The following is an 18,732-nucleotide window of genomic DNA, read 5'->3' on the forward strand; positions in this document are numbered from 1 at the left end:
ATTACTTTGTTCATAACTATAGCTATAATTTGTTTCCATATCATTTAAAGAAAACTATTACTGTATTTTTAATGACTGCATTTCTTTATAATTAAATCAGTGTTTATTTTTTTATATGACCCAGCTTTATATAAACAAGCTTGTTCTTTTTTTTTTGTTACTAAAGTGGACTTACCATTAAATGTAGTATTAATGTATACATGTAAAACCTTCAGGTATTTATTACCTTTCACAGAGATCACAATATTCTGCTTGAAATGCCTTTATCTCTTTTATTCCAGAAGGATGATAATAGGTTTACTTAGTCATTTATGGTCATCTTCTACTTTCTAAACTGATTTTTTTGCTCAGAAAATATACAATCATATAAATCATGCTGTCTTTACAGTCTTATCACCGTTCTCAAACTTCTTACACGGATTCACTTGAGGCAGAGGCTCAGATCCTAAAGAACAGACAGTTTTGGTCTGTTAGAGCTACAAGTTAACCATTTCCCGACTGCCACATGCCAATATACGTCAGCAGAATGGCATGGGTGGGCAAATGGGCGTACCTGTATGTCCCTCCCTCCCCGTGGGCGGGGGGGCACAATCACATCCCCCGTGGCCGTGGCAGTTGGATTTGTTAGAGGACCCAGGACCAGACCAATGATTTATGGTCTGGACTTGGTGATCGCTCCTAACGAATGGAAGCTTTCCCCTGTCTGTGTAAGTATAAACATAAACAGGAGGAAGTGATGTCATCTCGCCTCGCGGAGTCTTTCCGATTCCAGTGAGAGGAAAGATAACATCTAACCATGAGTTGCACCAACACTACACTAACACCAGTACACACAGGTACACTTGCCACTCCCAATCACCCCCCAATTGCCACCCCCAGTTAACCCCTTCACTCTCTGTCACCATGTCACCAATTGCAGTTTTCAGATTTTTCACTGATCACTGCATTGCTGTCATTTGTGACTGAAATAAGTGTTAGGGCAGATAGTAGTAGCCCCGTTAGGTCTAGGTTACCCCCCTAAACCCCCTAATAAAGGTTTAACCCCTTGATCACCCCCAGTTAACCCTTTCACCCCCTGTCACCAGTGTCACTAATCGATCACTGTATTTGTGTCACTGGTGACGCTAGTTAGCCAGTTAGTTGATTTGTTTCACCGTACCCCAATATACTACCTAATAAAGGTTTTAACCCCGATTGCCTCTAGTTAACCCTTTGACCTCTTGTCACCAGTGATCACTGTACTAGTGTTACAGGTGAAGCTGGTCAGTTAGTTTGTTTTTTATGGCGTCAAGGCACCCGCCGTATATTAGGTTTAACCCCCTGATCACCTGGCGGGATATATCAGTTAGGTTTTAGCATCAGTGGGGGTCTGTGTCACCCCAGGCAGTGTCAGATTAGTGCCAGTAGCGCTAACACCTACGCAGCACCATACACCTCCCTTAGTTGTATAGTGCCTGAAAGGATAATCACTATCTGATTAGACCTATACTAGTATCCCCAGTAGTTTAGGGTTCCCAAAAACGCAGTGTTAGCGTGATCAGCCCAGATACCTGCTAGCACCTGCTTTTTGCCCCTCTGTCTAGCCATGCCCAGCTCACTCAAGTGCAGTATCAATCGATCACACATAATTGCAGCATTTGCAGAGTCAGGCCCGATCCCTGCGAATGCTAACAGTCTTTTTGGTAGTGTTTGAATCAGTCGCTGACAGTCAGGAGCTATATTTTCTCTGAGTCTCACTAGTGTACCAGTAAATTTAGAGATCAAAATGTCAAATTGAAGATACACTAGTGAAGAGGCCTACAAGTTTATGAGCATGACAGATAGTGATGAGGAAGTCACTCATCTGTCAGATTCAGGCTCAGAATACGATCCTTGGGGATTGAGCCTCCTGCTGATATTCCCTCCAAGCTCTAGAAATACTTTGACTAAATATGTGCCAAAACTCACTTGTAATCACTCTATTAACTTAATACATTGTGAAACCCCAAAAATAGCCCCCAAATATACAAAAAAACACTGTTTATAACATCAAACATAAATGCTAATTTATGTCTCATTAAATCATAGTCCTTAATAAGCAATGGTTGTTTCAATCATCTCCAACTGTGTCATCTCAATCCCCGTTCATCTTCTGATGAATAGTCCACATGTGTCACCAAAGGAAAACCAAAATCGTGCCACCACCACCTTATAGAATGGCCACTCACCAGACTTCACCATACAGTAAGCCTTCGGTTCATTCAACGGATAACCAATCCTCAATTTACTTCTCCCATTAGCAATTCCTCAATAACCGTATGTATTTTAAAACATATTGCACTCACATTTCAGTGTGTCTATTAGCCGACACCAAGCTTATCCAGCCATAAGAAAACAGCATGGGATCGGGCAAGCCAATGATGTTCCGCAGGTGGTACTTTCCTCCCTCTACTCAGCCGACCTGTTCCTGGCTATTCCTTAAAGAAAGTATGTCTCCCACAGCTTCTATGCGTTTCACAGTTTAGCGTCGTCAGGAAGCGCCGGTACAATTTTTTTTTTTTTTTTTTTTTTTTCAGAATATGATCCTGTAGACAGCAGTGGCACCCTGACAGATAGCTCTGATGATGGAGTAGTAGTTTCTGCCATGTTCAGCCATACCCAACCCCGTTCTTCTGCTGTTGTTGAGGTACAAGAACCGCAGGGCTCTTATATGGAGCCAGTACTTGTGCTGCTCATCCTTCTGGTGAACTAGCAAGCACCAGCAGCCTAGTACACCCTGGTTGTAGTCCAATCGTCAAGAACACTGTGATGTACAGCATGTATGATGGGACTAGAAAAAGGAAGTTCAATAGCCAGTAGCCAATAGCTTCTGTCTTGTACTTGCTTCAGAGCATGCATCTTTTTTGGTATGTAAGAACAGCATACAGACGAGTGGTTTTCCCGAAAGAATTGGTTCCATTGGAAATATTTAGAACATGTTCTATTTCTAGGTCCGTCAAAATTTTCGAAAAAAAAGTCTGATGAGGCATACACATGATCAGAATATACAATGAAAAGCTTCCATCAGACTTTTTCATTCCGCTCGTGTGTACATGACATTACTGTTATACTGTAATGTTGCTTTGTTTTATTGTTAACTATCATTTGTTTAGCAGGTACACCATTCAGCAGCAGCACAGGTTTATTTATCTTGACAGCAACAGTGTTTGCTCCCATGATATGTAAATCAGTGACTCAAACACTGTAGGAGGTTATTTCACAACCACAGTTAAAAACAATGGTGCATGTACAGTATGCCGATAATTATAAGTGGGTGGATGAAGGGCGGTATTCTAATGGTGGGCATACCCCCAATCAATCACTTTTTTCGTTCAGCCCACAGGCTGCATGAAAAAAACTGGTATGTTGTTGGACTTTAACCACTTGCTGACCGCCGCACGATGATGTACGTCGACAGAATGGCACGGGCAGGCATATGGGCGTACATGTACGTCCCTGCCTTCCCGCGGGTGGGGGGCCCGATCGGGCCCCCCCGGTGCCAGCGGCGGTTGGATTCCGTGCAGGAGCGATCCGGGATGAGGGGCGGCCATTCATTCATGGCCGCCCCTTCGCGATCGCTCCTGACGAATGAAATCCCTCCTCTACATCACTTCCTCTCCTGTAATGTAAACACAGGCAGAGGAAGTGATGTAATCTCTCCTCCATGTCGGTCTTTTTCGTTCCGGCACCGAGGAGAGAGGATCGGTGAGTTGCACCTAACACTACACTAACAGTAGAACACGCCAGGCACACTTTCACCCCCCTTCACCCCCCGATCACCCCCCAATCACCCCTGCACCCCCAGTCACAGTGACACCAATTGCATTTTATTTTTTATTTTTTATTATTGCATTGGTGTCATTTGTGACTGCAATAACTGTTAGGGCAGTTAGGGTTAGCCCCTTTATCTCTAGGGTACCCCCCTAACCCCCCCAATAAAGATTTAGCCCCGTGATCACCCCCCGTCGCCAGTGTCACTAAGGCTGGGTTCACATTGCAGTGGTTTATGAGAACGGATGTGATTCGCACCGCACTGCAGTGCAAATCACATCCGATCTCCGTGCGATGCGAGTTCAGCCATACAGATAGTATGGCTGAATTCGCATCGCACCCGCCGCAAACTCGCACGGGAACCTTTTTTTGGTCCGCAGCAGAATCGGATCGCATGGGTGTTCACACCATGCGATCCGATTCCTGTCCGAGTTTGCAGATCGCACTGCGATATGCAAACTGATCTGGGGGTGTCATTAACATTTCACTGACACTCCCAGCAGTTCGCATAGGGCAGTGTGAACTGCCGCCGGGAGGCATGCGATGCGGGAACCCGCCGCGGATTTGCGGCGTTCCCGCATCGCTCCAGTGTGAACCCAGCCTAATAAGCAATCGTTTTTCTGATCGCTGTATTAGTGTCACAGGTGACGCTAGTTAGGCAGGTAGGTATTTAGGTTCGCTGCAGCTTTTTATAGCGCCAGGGACCCCCATATAATACCGCATAAAGCCCCCTGATTACCCCCTAGTTAACCCTTTCACCAGAGCTCACCATATAACTGTTACAGGTGATGCTGGTTGGTTCGTTATTTTTTTATAGTTTCAGGGCACCCGCCATGTATAAAGGTTAATAAAGGTTTAACCCCCTGATCACCCGGCGGGTGATATAAGTTTGAGGGCCAGATAAGGTCTGCGTCGCCCCAGGCAGCATCAGGTTAGTGCCAGTACCGCTAACACCTACACGCAAAGCATACACCTCCCTTAGTAATATAGTATCTGATCAGATCTATATTAGCGTCGCCAGCAGTTTAGGTTTCCCAAAACGCATTGTTAGCGGGATCAGCCCAGATACCTGCTAGCACCTGCGTTTAGCCCCTCCGCCAAGCCCAGCCCAGCCCACCCAAGTGCAGTATCGATCGATCACTGTCACTTACAAAACACAACACACATAACTGCAGCGTTCGCAGAGTAAGGCCTGATCCCTGCGATCGCTAACAGTTTTTTTTGTAGCGTTTTGATACAGTCGCTGACAGCCTAGGTGCTTTTTTACCTGTGAGTCTCACTAGTGTACCCCCAAATTTAGGGGTGTCTACTTTCAAAAAATGGGGTCATTTGGGGGGGGGGGGGTTGTGCCATCTTGGCATTTTATGGCCTTCAAAACTGCTATAGGTAGTAAGGAGTGAAATCAAAAATTTACACCCTTAGAAATCCTGAAGGCAGTGCTTGGTTTTCGGGGCCCTGTACGCGGCTAGGCTCCCAAAAAGTCCCACACATGTAGTATCCCCGTACTCAGGAGAAGCAGCAGAATTTATTTTGGGGTGTCATTTCACATATGCCCATGGCATGTGTGAGCAATATATCATTTAGTGACAACTTTGTTAAAAAAAATTATAAATAAATAAAAGTTTGTAATTTTCCCGCAACTTGTGGCAAAATATAAAATATTCCATGGACTCAACATGCCTCTCAGCAAATAGCTTGGGGTGTCTACTTTCTAAAATGGGGTAATTTGTGGGGGTTTTGTGCCATCTTGGCATTTTATGGCCTTCAAAACTGTAATAGGTAGTGAGGAGTGAAATCAAAAATTTACGCCCTTAGAAAGCCTGAAGGCTGTGCTTGGTTTTCGGGGCCCCGTACGCAGCTAGGCTCCCAAAAAGTCCCACACATGTGGTATCCCCGTACTCAGGAGAAGCAGCAGAATTTATTTTGGGGTGTAATTTCACATATGCCCATAGCATGTGTGAGCAATATATCATTTAGTGACAACTTTGTGAAAAATAAATAAAGTTTGTAATTTTCCCGCAACTTGTGGCAAAATATAAAATATTCCATGGACTCAACATGCCTCTCAGCAAATAGCTTGGGGTGTCTACTTTCTAAAATGGGGTCATTTGTGGGGGTTTTGTGACATCTTGGCATTTTATGGCCTTCAAAACTGTGATAGGTAGTGAGGAGTGAAATTACAAATGTATGCCCTTAGAAATCCTGAAGGCGGTGCTTGGCTTTCGGGGCCCGTACGTGGCTAGGCTTCCAAAAAGTCGACCACATGTGGTATCCCCGTACTCAGGAGAAGCAGCAGAATATATTTTGGGGTACAATTCCACATATAACCACATATAACCACATATAACCATGGCATGTGTGAGCAATATATCATTTAGTGACAACTTTGTGTCATTATTCAATCGCTTGAGGCAAAAAAATAAAATATTTAATGGGCTCAACATGCCTCTTATCAATTTCCTTAGGGTGTCTACTTTCCAAAATGGGGTCATTTGGGGGGTTTTGTACTGCCCTGCCATTTTAGCACCTCAAGAAATGAGATAGGCAGTCATAAACTAAAAGCTGCGTAAATTCCAGAAAATGTACCTTAGTTTGTAGATGTGACAACTTTTGCGCAAACCAATAAATATACAGTTATTGACTTTTTTTTTACCAAAGACATATGGCTGAATACATTTTGGCCTAAATGTATGACTAAAATTGAGTTTATTGGATTTTTCTAATAACAAAAAGTAGAAAATATCATTTTTTTTCAAAATTTGCGGTCTTTTTACGTTTATATCGCAAAAAATAAAAATCGCAGAGTCAGTCAAATACCTTTAAAAGAAAGCTCTATTTGTGGGAAAAAAAGGACGCACATTTTGTTTGGGTACAACATTGCATGACCGCGCAATTACCAGTTAAAGCAGCGCAGTGCCAAATTGTAAAAAGACCTCTGGTCATTGACCAGCAAAATGGTCCGGTCTGAAAGTGGTTAAGTGGTTACCTATAGGGAAAATCAACACCCCAGGGGTTTTCCCTGAATAGGACATGGAGACCCACCGGGTCCTCCCGGAGGGGGGTTGGATTCCCAATCGGAGACCCTCGGGCCTGAGCGGTGGGAGAGGGGGTCATCAGTGGAACCAGTCATGGGACACAAAGTGACACCCCAGAAGATGTAGAGGAGGGAAAGAATCAAAAGAAAGAGAGATCATTAGGCTAGGGTATGTTTAATAATTAATTAAGTTATTACGTAGCCGTACAAGGCTTAGACCATTTTAATGCCATTATCATCACTGAGAGGTTTATTAGGAATCTCAACATAAAAAACATTTTGCTGAAAAGCACCCAATAGCTACTAACATTGATGAATCTCATCATTTTATCAATAGTGGTTTAAAAAAGTGTTCAACTTTCAATCCCAAAAAGTCTTTGAATCATTTCCTAGAGGTCTGGTAGAACAGGGTATAAGATTATCAAAAACAAAAAACGGATGTAGAAATGGCAATATCCAGAAAGGCTTGGAAGCCCTAGAGAAAAAGAAAAACATACGTATGGCAGACAAGTTGTATTGTGATTTTATAGAAAGAGGATTATACTTTAGAACTTAATCAGCTGGTGGGAGACACACAGACATATAAGAAATTAAGTGGTAATCCCATTGAAAACATAAAGGATAAACTAACCGGACTTGTCCACAATGCTAGACATAGGGAAATACTGACCAAGAAGCAAGCCAGGTATCTTGTCCCCGAAGCCCCCTGATTGCCGGTTATATACCAGCTCCCTAAAATACACAAGAACAAACATTTTCCCCACAGGTATACCTAAACTGAGTGTGATAGACTCCATATTTCCAGAGTAGGGGAATATTTGGTACAACACATATTACAGCGCACACATTCAAGAATGACATTTCCTGCAGGCTAGTTAAAAACACCTGAACATATTAAAAAAATATGGGGGTTTAGTCACACTATATGGTTATATAGTGCTAAGTCCACTTACTGCGTCAAAGTACCCCGATTAGTGGGTCCTACCTTAGTAATAGAATGAAAGATCCTACGTCTCAACCATGGGAGCCAAACTCCTCTATGTGGGAGAACTGAGGAGATTCCTCCTATGCACTGGTGGCCACTAAATAAGAGATAATGAAGAGGGGAGGGGTACTCCAGCCCAAAAAAACCTGGTCAGGGTCTATTACAATATACAAAAAACATATTTTGGGGGCACACCCTAATGAGTTTAAATTCAAGATGGTGCTGCTATAAGACCAACAAACAGTACAAAACATATCACAGCGCACACATTCAAGAATGACATTTCCTTCAGGCTAGTTAAAAACACCTGAACATATTAAAAAAATACAGGTCTGGTCACACTATATGCTTATATAGTGCTAAGCCCAATTACTGCGTCAAAGTACCCAATTAGTGTATGTTTGTTGGTCTTATAGCAGCACGATCTTGAATGTTTTTTGTTTTTTGTATAGGGGAATATTTGGACTGTTTTCTTCAAACTATTGTCCAAAAAAGCCCTCCTATTTGAGGGATAGTAAACATTTGATGAATCTGTTGTACAGTATATAATTACCATTGCTGATGACACAATTTTGGTGACTATCGACATCAAATCTTTATATACAAGCTTGAAGCACCAGGATGTCATTTCTACCACCAAAAGAGCACTTGATGCTCATACTAATGTATTAAGAAAATTGTGTTGCGCTGTTTTAAAAGATGAATGGAAAATTATGCAGTAATGACAAGATGGATTGGACAAGATAATGTAATATTTTCAGCAAGAGGTAGTATATAAAATGCTAAAGATGCAATGGGAAAGGGTATTGCTACAACCAGCAGTACCGGTAGGAAGCCAGTAGTGCAAAGTGCCACAAAAAAAATGCAATAAAGTGCAACAATAATTCTTATAATCAGATATTGAGTACCATGCAAAAATAGCTAATTGGTACCTTCACCTTCTAAACAAGTGTAACGTGATATCAAAACATATAAGTGCAAAGTGCAAAATAACATCTATGCAAAAATACAAATATTAAAATATGTAGTACACAATAAGTGCAAAATCTGCAATAAAGTGAAAAGTATCACTTTATAGTATGATGAGTATTACACAATATACATACAGTACACCAAAGGTGCACAGATAGTGCTACAGTGCAACAAAAGGAAAAAATTCCTATGTGCTTAGTGGAACTAGCCTGTGCAAAATAATGCAAACAAACGTGAAGAAAAAAATATATATATGAACACAATTAATAGGGCTAACAATAAACTGAGTCTACTCCATGCAAGTCCTGCAATATGCAATAAAAATGTGCAATTGCCACAAAAACAATAGTCTATTTATTTGAAACGGCATATACGTATGCTAATGTTCTTTTCTTTTCAAATGTTTTTATTGAGATTTTTAGCAGAGTTAGTTACAACAAGGGTTACAAAACAAAAAAAAATAATATATAGTAATAAAAGTAACATAACACAGTATAATGTAGTGACAGGGTTTTCTCAGCACAATATAGCATAGAAACAAATAGTCCACAATAAAGAATAAAGTAGTATTCCCAAGTATCTAATATTCATAGTCATAAAGGGACTCGAACAAGAGTAAGTCTCTTAGAGCTTGTATAATAAAGTCCGTAACATAATTATTATAAGATCTATAAATAGCGATATGGATAATGGCCACTTCTGGACCCCAAGACACCCCTCACAGGGATCTATCTGTGTCTTGGAGTACCTAGGCCAACATCCTAAAGGAAATTCAAACACAGTAGTTATCTTTTATGAAGGAAAATAAAGATCTATTCTTACTCCGCAGCTCAATTCAGATAAACAGACATGTGGTATATTTGTCACTTTGTTATGAAATTATTTTTAAAGCCATCCAAAAATATTAAAACGCACAGGAGTTCTTTCTTCTATATGATTAAAGAATCAGCATTATCTAAATTGTGGAAGTATAATTTTTGTACCATGTACTCCAAGGTTCCCATAGTTGTTGTTCCTTAATATATAGGGATTTGTCATTAGGAAATAACAATTCGTAGGAGTGGTGGAGTTGGGTTAATTCTATAAATTCTGTCATAGTAGGAAGAGAGTCAGTTTTCCATTTTCTAGTTATGGATAGTCTCACAGCTAAAAGTATATGTGTTACTACTTTACGATATTGTTTGGGAATCGAATGTAAATTCATATTCAGAATGGCTAGTTCTGGTGAAAGTTGAAGGACAATACCTGTTACGGAAGTGAGTAAATGGGAGATTGCCTGCCAGTAGTTATGTAAGCTTGGGCAGTCCCACATAATATGAAATAGGGTCCCCAATTGGGTACAATTTCTCCAGCAATTAGGTGACGAGTTCCCCTTGAATTTTGCTAGGATATGTGGAGTCAGGTATTGTCTTTGAACAATTTTTTGTGCCAATTCCCATAGTGTAACACATGCAGGGGCCCTATATATGCTTCATAGGGAAGCCATCCATTGTTTAATTGAAAAGTCTTGCCCCAAATCTTGTTCCCATTTAAGGAAGGAAGGTAGTTTGCTGGGTATGTTTTTTTTCCCCTAGAATTGGGTATATTGTAGCTACTCCTTTCTGTGAAGTGGCATGGTTATTGAGGAAAGACCATATTTTAACCGGGATTGAAGCTCTGAGTTGTGTATTGTGTAGCAGACACTTTTCTATTTGAATATATGTGGATCGCTCAGAATTCGGAAGCTGTAATTCATTACTTAACTGAGAAAAATACTTTAATGAGCCCTGTTGAAAGAAGGAACCAAGTTTGATATCCCGACCCAAATTCCAGTCGTGTATTTGTACGCCAGGAATTAATGTTGCTATGATTGTTAGAGGAGGGTTTAACACCGTGATTGGAGTTTTATCCCATTTGTATGTGATGATTCTCTGCCAAGAGTGTAGCGTCGCTTTCACCGTTGGTGGGTATTGAGCTGTAATTGTGGACTTAATTTTCCTACTAAGTAACCAGAATTGCATATTAGGCTGTCGTGTGATGTCTTTCTCAATTTGTCCCCATAAAGTTTTAGGAGTAGGCAAGAACCATTCTTGCAATTGGGTCAAAAGAGTTGCTTCATAATAATCCTGTAGATCAGGTACGGTCGCACCAACTATATTTCTATGTTTAATTAGTATATGGTATGCGCAACTGGATTTTTTGCCATTCCATAGATATTTTCCCAAACTGCTTTGTAAGGATTTAAAGTAGTATTTAGGGATACATATTGGAAGGGACCTGAGTTGATATAATAATTTTGGTAAGGTCATCATTTTGAAAGCTGCCAGGCGACCAGCCCATGTAAATTCGAATTTACTAAGTGTTGTCAGATCTGTTTCAAAATGTTTCTTAAATGGTAAAAAGTTTTTTTTAAATAACTGTTTTGTTTTGTTAGTGAGAGTGATTCCTAAGTAAGAAATCCCCTCGTCTTACCAGTGGTAGGGGTATTTATTAGACAATAACTGCCTGGTTGTGTTATCTAATCCTAGGTCTAAAATATGGGACTTGGTTTCATTGATTTTATAATATGATGCTGCTCCAAATGTCGGTAGTATATTTTGGAGATTCGGGAGAGATGAAATAGGATCAGACACTATAAGTACTATGTCATCTGCGAACAGACTTATTTTATTATCTATTTGCCCAATTTTTATACCAGATATTTTTGTGTCAGATCGTATACGTTCTGCTAGAGGTTCGATGGCTAAATTAAATATTAAAGGAGATAAGGGGCAACCTTGTCGTGTTCCATTTGAGATGCCAAAGGGCCTAGACATCATATAATTTGTGTATACTCTAGCTGAGGGGCCCTTATACAGTGCAAAAATTGCTGATAAAATATTTCCATTAAAGCCGAATTTTAAAAGCACTGACTGTAAATAGCCCCAATAGACCCTATCAAATGCCTTCTCTGCATCCAAAGAAAGGAGCAGAGAAGGCATTTGATGTCTCTCAGTGAAGTGTATAATATCAATCAGACGTCTTGTTGCATCTGAAGATTGTTGACCTTTAGTAAAGCCAGATTGATCTTTGTGAATGAGGTCTGGTATGTAGTTCATCAGTCAAATCGCTATTGCTTTGGCGTATATTTTGATGTCAATGTTCAATAATGAAATCGGTCTGAAATTTTGGGGAGCGTTGGGATCTTTGCCTGGTTTCGGCAGTGTTATGATTAAGGCCTGAAGCATCTCAGCCGGAAATTCTGATTTGGATGCCGCTTCATTAAAAAGTGAGCATAAGTGGGGAGCCAGTATATCTCAAAGTAATTTATAGTATTCTCCTATCATTCCGTCTGGGCCCGGAGATTTATTGTTGGGCAGGGAGTCTATAGTTCTAGCAATTTCTTCCACTGAAAATGGGACATTAAGATCAGAGATTTGATAAGTAGTTAATGATGGGAGACTAATAGTATCTAAGAAATCCCTTATTATCTTTGGGGTAGGTGTGGGAGTTTGAGAATCATCTTTAAGATTGTAAAGGGAGCTATAATAACAGCTAAATGCATTCGCTATGTCTTGGGGGTCTTGCAATTTTTCTCTAGTAATAGGGTGGTATAGATATGGAATCTTTGATTTGGAATATCTGCCTTTGATCCGAAGTGCCATGTTTTTTCCTGCTTTGTTGCTAGTATGGTAATATTTAGCTTTAAGTTTTCTAGTATGCTTTTCAAATGTATCCAATAAAGTCGTTCTGAGTTCCTGTCGTAATATTTGTAGTTTAGTTTTCAGTTGTTGTGATGGGTGACATTGGTTTTGGGAATCTAATGTTTTAATGTCAGCAGTAAGTTTCTCAATGAGTTTCTTTTTATTTTTCCTGAATTGAGCATTCAGTTGCATTAGGAATCCCCTACTAAATGCTTTATGAGCACCCCATAGGGTGGCGGAGTCTGACACCGATCCCACATTATATTTAAAGAATTCAGTTATCTGGTTTTGTATAGCTGTAGCATAGGTAGGCATTTTGATAAGATATGCATTTGTTCTCCATAGAAAACGGGTCGTTTGAGAGTGTTTAGGTAGAATAGTCATACTAATTGGGGCATGATCAGTCCAAGTGATGGGTGCAATGTCAGACTCCCTCACCCGCTGCAATAACCACTTATCCGTAAAAATATAATCAATACGAGTATAGGTATTATGTACCAGGGAATGATATGTGTATTCACGATCTCCAGGATGATGGCATCTCCATACATCATAGAGATCGCTTTTATTCAAAAAAAATTTAAGTGCACAGTTGGTTCTGGTTTTGGGATTAGAAGTGTCTAGTTCTTGTTCATGTATTGTGTTGAAGTCTCCACAAATTATTAAGGCACCTTTTCGGCATTTACCTATTTTTCTCATCAGGCCATTCAGAAAATGGGATTGCCTTTTATTAGGTGCATACACATTTACCAATGTAGTAAGTGTATTATCAATGGTACATATTAATATGAGGTATCGTCATTGGTATCTACAATAGATTCATGTAATTGAAAATTAACTGAATGATGTATGGCAATAAGTACTCCTCTTTTTTTCTGTTGGCCTGATGCTGTAAATATGTGAGGAAAGTTCTTATGGGTGCAAGTGGGAATAGCGCCTGTTTTGAAATGGGTTTCTTGTATACACAATATTTGACATCGCTGGGTGTTAGCCATTTGCCACATCGACGCTCTTTTTGCTGGATGGTTAAGACCATTAGTATTTAAAGATATTAACTTTATACTCATAAAAGGATATTAATAAGATGGAAAAAGTAAGTACATACTAGCCTGATAATATCTTTAAATTCTACTTCCATGTGAACAATCTGTAGTCTGAAATGACTATGAATGTCCAAAAATTTAGTGACTGAAAAGTTTTGATTCAAATTTTGTAGATTCACAACATACCTGTCCCTTTGAATGCTATGAGTTGTGTATAGGATACTGTGAAGAAAAAAATAAAAGTAAAAGCACAAACAAAAATATAACCAAACATTAAACTTAACTTGCAGTGGTAAACATTTCAATGCATACTGCAACATTAGAATGGGGAATTAGTTCAAAGGTCAGCTGTTCCAAAGATTTAGTATCGCACGGCATGGCGGGCAAGCTGATAGATCGGTTTCCTATAGATAGGATTGTATTTTGACCGGATCTAGTCAATGAAAGCTAATGCCATTGTGGCATAAGTTTCTCCGGATTCTTCTTAGCTCCGATAGGTGGAGTTGGTTCGGGGATAATACCCCATGCGTGAAGTAACTTAATGCCTTGTTCCACAGAAGTAATTGTATGGTAGGTGTCGTTCTTCTGTATCAGTAGTTTAGATGGTTGTTTCCAACGGTATTCAATTTTATGATTACGCAGAGCTTTTGTAATCGTGGAAAGTTGTCTTCTCATATCTAGAGTATGTTTAGACAAGTCAGCATAAATCTGGATTGTATTATATGGTTGTGGAAGTTGTCCTAGATGTCACACTTTATATAGGATTTGTTCTTTAACATGGTAGAAGTGTACTCTAAGTAGTACATCACGTGGTATCTGTGGAGGGAGAAATGACGTATGGATACGATCAATTGTGAGCTCTAAGGCTGGTATAGCTGGCAGCAAGTTGGAGAATAAGTCAGTGGCATATTTTTTAAGATCAGACTTCTGTATATTTTCAGGGATACCCCTGATTTTGAGATTGTTCTTCCTTGAGCGGTCTTCTAAATCTGCAATTTTAAATTTAAGCCACTCTTTTTCAGCTTTATTTTCTTCATGAGCATCTATTAAGTCATTAATAGTATTGGTCATGTCTCCCATAGAGTTCTCAATACTGTGTACTCTTTCACCTAAGGAGTTTACTGCTTTGGAGAATTGATTTGTGAGTTGTAAAATATCCGTATGAAGCGAAGTATGTAAAGTTAATAGCATTTCTTTTAATTGGGTGTCCAGAATAGGCTGGTTATTAGTGGGGAATGCGGCTATAGGCGAAGCTATAGGAGTTATGACTGTGTTATCTTGACTAATATGAGGTATTTTATGGCTTACCTCCTGGCCTGTGAAATCCAGTTTGATACGAGTTTTAGCCGGGCTGCGACATATAGGGCTGAGGCAATCTTCCTCATGAGGAGATTCCAGATGTGTGTTGTGAGGTGATTCTTCTAGAGCAGCATCAGGCATGTCAGTGTAGTGCGCTCTCCCTGAGGAGGCCGTTGCTGGTACAGCAGCTGTGAGAGGATCTGCGCCATCTTTTTTTCTCCCTCCCACTGACTGAGAGGAGAATATCGTTAGTTTTTTCATTTTCCATTAGTCTTTCCGCTTTTTCGACATCACCATCGGATTCAGGAACTCTTCCGTCATCTGTTCGTATATTTTTTACCGATATTCGCTGTGAATTGTCGCTAATATGCCCGTTCGTGTCACGGAGCTCTCTCACAGAGCTTTCATTCAGCTCTTGCGCTGGCCACACCCCCCACGTATGCTAATGTTCAATCGTGCATAAGGTGCTTCACTGTGCAAATATTCGTGCAGATATTCCTAATGTGCAAACATCAAAGTGTTTCTCCTCTTTGTGTAAATACACACTAATAAGTAGTGGCCCCTTACCCTGCGGTAAAGAGGTAACCGCATATATAGAAACACTGGCTGTATCACCTTGTTCTCCCCATATCCCAGGATCTAAATGGATGTTAATATATCTGGACCCAAAGGATTCTTTTATTCGTCTTTGTCTCTCAGCAGCAGCAGGAGTGAATCAAAAGAGGGGGAGTGCCATATAGTGTAGTATTTAAAAACAATCAGCGTATTTATTAAGATAATATACAGGGTACTCACATTAACAAATAAAAAAACAACACTTATCTCCTACGAGCGCCAAGCCCGTTTGCCTACGTCAGTATGAAGCGCCTATCCGGAACAGGACCTTGGTCAGACCATTCTCTGGTCACTATTCGGATTGAGGGTTCTGTGACTCCGGTAGGCACCCATCAGTCGTGCCTCAATGAATCCCTCCTTTCCAACCCCGTACACTGCACCCTGATTGAAAAAGATATCAAGGAATTTTTCTGTTTTAACGACTCAGAGGAGATCTCCCGGGCTTGTTATGGGGGCACATAAGGAGGTATTGAGGGGCAAATTCATCCAACTAGCTTCCCATCTGAAGAAGGAAAAACAAATTGATCTTATCAACTTAGAGACTTTTCAAACCCTTATGCCGCGTACACATGACTGGACTTTTCGAGGGACTAGGTCCGACGGTCTTTCCGACGGACTTTCGGCGGAGTTCCAACGGACTTCCCGAATGAACGGACTTGGCCACACACAAGCACACCAAAGTCAGATGGATTCAAACGTGATGACGTACGACCAGACTAGAATAAGGAAGTTCATAGCCAGTAGCCAATAGCTGCCCTAGCGTCGGTTTTTGTCCGTCGGACTAGCATACACCCAAACGGATTTCTCGGTCCGGCGGAAGTTCCGGTGGAAAATTTAAAACATGTTCTATTTCTAAAGTCCACCGAATTTTTGCCAAGCAAACGTCCGATGGAGCCCAAACAAGATCGAATTGTCCGACGGACTTGTTCCGTCAGACCTTTGCTGTCAAAATGTCCGGTCGTGTGTACGCGGCATTAGTAAGACTCACAAACAGTGTCAGCTGGTGAAGTTTTAGGAAGGGGGGGCTCCAGACCCCGCCCTTCCTTTTTGACCCCCCCACTTGGTGAAAAAGGGTGTGGTTTCAGTGAAATAGTGGGTGTGGCTCTAAGGTGGTGTGGCTAGTGTCTGAGATGAACGAGAACAGAGGGAGAGGGAGAGAGGGAGGGAGGGACAGCAGGGACAGATAGTACACAACAATAGAAATATGTGTATTCCAGAAAGTTTAACAATCAGCAGATAAAGATATTTCAAACACCTCGTGTTAACACTTCAATCATCCCAGCACCATGGTTGTTATGGTGACAGGATGATTAAAGCACATTATTTCTATTATAACATTGTAATATAAAAAGGAAATCATTCAACTCACCATAATGCAGAATCAGTGGGAGCCCTGAGCGTGTCACTAGCCACGTCACCTGCCACCAGATGGCATCAAGTGTCCCCAGCGGAGTCCCTCCTTACATGTAGCCTGTGTCTCACCAAATGCAGCCTGTGTCACCATCAATTGCAGCAATATGTGTCACCAACAATTGCAGAAGCATGTGTCATCACTAAATTGCATCAGTATGTGTCACCATCAATTGCAACAGCATGTGTCATCACCAAATTGCAGCAGCATGTGTCCCCACCCATCAAATTTCAGCAGCATGTTTCACCACCAAATTGCAGCAGCATGTGTCACAATCAATTGCAGCAGCATGTGTCATCACCAAATTGCAGCAGCATGTGTCCCCATCAAATTGCAGCAGCATGTGTGACCATCAAATTGCCACAGCACGTGTCCCACCAAATTGCAGCAGCATGTGTCCCCCCCAAATTTCAGCAGCATGTGTCACCATCAATTGCAGCAGCATGTGTCACCACCAAATGTCAGCAGCATGTGTCCCACCAAATTGCAGCAGCATGTGTCACCACCAAATTGCAGCAGCATGTGTCACCACCAAATTGCAGCAGCATGTGCCCCACCAAATTGCAGCAGCATGTGTCACCTTCAAATTGCAGCAGCATGTGTCACCACCAAATTGCAGCAGCATGTGTCCCACTAAATTGTAGAAGCATGTGCAACTGCCACATTGAAGCAGCATGTGTCACCACCAAATTGCAGCAGCATATATAACCACCAAATTGCAGCAGCATGTGTCACCTTCAAATTGCAGCAGCGTGTGTCACCATCAAATTGCAGCAGCATGTGTCACCATCAAATTGCAGCAGCATGTGTCACCATCAATTCCAGCAGCATGTGTCACCATCAATTGCAACAGCATGTGTCACCATCAATTGCAGCAGCATGTGTCATCACCAAATTGCATCAGCATGTGTCCCCATCAAATTTCAGCAGCGTGTGTTACCATCAAATTGCAGCAGCGTGTGTCACCATCAATTGCAGCAGCGTGTGTCACCATCAGATGCAGCAGCATGTGTCACCATTAATTGCAGCAGCATGTGTCATCACCAAATTGCAGCAGCATGTGTCCCCATCAAATTGCAGCAGCATGTGTGACCAAATTGCCACAGCATGTGTCCCACCAAATTGCAGCATGTGTCCCCACCAAATTTCAGCAGCATGTGTCACCATCAATTGCAGCAGCATGTGTCACCACCAAATGTCAGCAGCATGTGTCCCACCAAATTTCAGCAGCATGTGTCACCACCAAATTGCAGCAGCATGTGTCACCACCAAATGTCAGCAGCATGTGTCCCACCAAATTGCAGTAGCATTCATCCCACCAAATTGCAGCAGCATGTGTTCCACCAAGTTGCAGCAGCATGTGTCACCACCAATTGCAGCAGCATGCGTCAAACCAAATTGCAGCAGCATGTGTCCCACCAAGTTGCACTTAAGGACTTTTTTTAAAGGGTCAGCTTTAATTTTTTTTACATTTTTTTGACTGCCTGGAGTGGGGGGGAGGGAGACTGCCCAGGTGCCCCCTATGGACAGGCCACCCCTGCTCACAAATATAAACCTACAGTTGATTATCATGCCAAACTAGAAGCAGCCAGACTAGAACTAAACCTGACCCTCACTTCCAAACACCTACGATGGATGAAGGGCAGATTATATCTCCATTCGGACAAAGTAGACCCTAAACTAGCTTCCAAAATTTCTCCCAAACACAGGATGTATACTTTACCCAAAATAGGATCACTATCTGGCTCCCTGATCCAGAATCTGGAACGGATCCTTGAGACCCTCCACTCATTCTACTCTAAACTGTACTCTGGGACTGCTCCCAACCCCCAAAGCAACTTGAATACCTTCCTGAATGACTTCCCCCTTCCCAAATGAACAGACTCTCACAGATCGGTGTGGGAATCCCCCATTACCGAAGC

This window comes from Lithobates pipiens, unplaced genomic scaffold (genome assembly GCF_037356315.1).
Source record: "Lithobates pipiens isolate NorthernLeopardFrog02 unplaced genomic scaffold, aLitPip1_a1.2 Scaffold_18, whole genome shotgun sequence".
Classification (NCBI taxonomy): domain Eukaryota; kingdom Metazoa; phylum Chordata; class Amphibia; order Anura; family Ranidae; genus Lithobates; species Lithobates pipiens.